General features: G+C 54.5%; 1 long non-coding RNA gene across 1 annotated transcript in view; it reads right to left on the bottom strand.

Annotated features, from left to right (window-relative positions):
• Nucleotides 1–1,689, bottom strand: part of LOC117283338 — a 4,772-nt gene extending 3,083 nt beyond the window's left edge. Inside the window, exon 1 of the long non-coding RNA XR_004514296.1 lies at nucleotides 1,175–1,689. This is a non-coding gene — a long non-coding RNA (uncharacterized LOC117283338). The remainder of the gene's footprint in view (nucleotides 1–1,174) is intronic.
• Nucleotides 1,690–2,025: the final 336 nt, after the last annotated feature.

The raw sequence follows: 2,025 nt of genomic DNA on the forward strand, positions 1-2,025 counted from the left end.
GGCGGAGGCGAGAAGGGGCGGATGAGCCCCGGGGACACAAACTGCCGCTTCCCTGGCTCCCGTCTCCTCTTCCGTTCCACCGAAGGTGCCCGCGCCGGCCTCTGGAGACGCGGGGGGACATGGGCGGGGGGGGCAGCCGGGTCACAGCCTTCACCGCCGGCCTGGCCTCCCTCGGGAGCATCCTCTCCCAACTCCTCCCTCCTCAATCCGGCGAGGGCGCGTGGGACCCAGTCCAGGCCACACAGGGAGACAGGCCACGCCCGCCCGGTTCCCTGACTGGGCCCTCGCCCGCGGCAGCCCGGGACAGGGGTCCTGACCAGTGCCCGGGTCCAGTGCGCACTCCACTCGTCTCCATCGTTAATCTCAAACAAGTTCGCTTCCAAAGGACACCCCAACCGACCCAAGCCACGGCGGCGGGAGGCGGGGGACCAACAGCTATGCAGCCAGCCCAAGCAGTTGTTTCATGGTAGAATTAAATCACATCAAAACGCCCCCTGAAACCCACATCCTGCAGGAATGAGCCTGCATCCTGCCAGCCCTAAATCCCAGCCCAGTTCACACATAGACCTTCCTGCCTCGGCATCCAAAGGTAGGGCGCAGCAGGGTTCCCGGGCCAAGGGCTCCCAAAAACCTGAGGTAGCAGAGGCTCCCCAGAACAGGGATGCCGCGGAGCCCAGGGTGTGTGTGTGTGGGGGGGTGTTCTGGGACAACTGCACCCCACCTGCGCCCCCTATTTTCTCCCTGGAGACTTCAGCGGGCATTCCAGCCTCCCTCACAGGCAAAGCTTGGAGAAATCGGGAGCACAGAATGTAGCAAAGCCCCGGGGGGGGGGCGGGGGTGTTCATCACATGACTTGGACTGGGCTCAGTCCACCTCCGCCTGGCCCAGGGAGCCCAGCTGGGTGATTTCGGTAGAAACAAGGTCTCTGGGGGAAAGTCACGGCGGCGCCCACCCAGCCCTTCTCGAAACAGGACTTCCAGATTTCCCGTCGTCCTCCAGCTCCTAATCTCCGGGACACCCACCCGTGGCTCAGCGCCACAGGACTGGGAGTCCAGATAACTGGCCAGGGGGAGAAAATGGGAATTCGAATTAGAAGGAGTCCTCCTTTAATCTCTGCTTGGCTTCCAGAAAAAATACCCGCTAGCCCTTCTGCCCCGTGAAAAAGTGTCCACACCTCTGCTGTGATGACATCCACTTCAGTTCTGTCCTCTCTGCCCGTGGAATTGGAGAGTCACAGCAGGGACTGGGCTTTGTTTTACCATGTTTCACTCTACGTCTTTTAGAGCAGGGCTATAAGCGTGGACACAGTTGTGCGGTCACATCTCCGAGATGGCCACTCTCCGATGCTAAATTTCAATGAATTGTACACCAGCACTGCACTAACAGTGAAAATCAGGTTTCTTTCCAGCTTGTCCATTATTGTCTTGTGAACACACTACAGCAGAGTATTGTTTTGGTTTTTTTCTTTGATGCTCCAATATTTAAAAGTAAAATGGTTTTACTTTTCCTGGCCCTCTTCACCAATCCCCAAAATATCCAGATCTGCTGTACAGAATTTAAGTGTGACCACCGGCCACTTCCTACGGGACCAACTGAGCGTTTCAGTTTCTTCTTAGTAAATTGTGTCCACCCAAATTAGAGGTTATCAGTGGGCCAAGATTCAAACGCTGCTCCTTTAGACTTGTTAGTCTCTGCTGATTAAGAAAAAAGAGCTAAAATGAGAATCAAGACTTGTCATGTAGAGGTACAAGATCCCAACAATGAACGTAACTGTACTGTATCCCTAAAATGTACCAATAAACTCAATTAAAGCTGAAAAAAAAAAAAAAGAAAAAAGAGCTTTCTCCTGGCCATTCCTACAGCACAGAACTGAAGTCTCACTCCGCGACGGCGTTTTCCCTATTTTCAGTGGAAGGGCGCTGAAACCTGCCTTTCTTCCTCTGGCCCTGTTTGCTGTCCTGAGGTTTCAGGGAGGCTGCTACTTCTTGTGCAATAAATTTACCTGGGTTTTTTAACTAAGGGAGG

This window comes from Fukomys damarensis, unplaced genomic scaffold (genome assembly GCF_012274545.1).
Source record: "Fukomys damarensis isolate Sample0158 unplaced genomic scaffold, DMR_v1.0_HiC HiC_scaffold_25, whole genome shotgun sequence".
Taxonomy (NCBI): domain Eukaryota; kingdom Metazoa; phylum Chordata; class Mammalia; order Rodentia; family Bathyergidae; genus Fukomys; species Fukomys damarensis.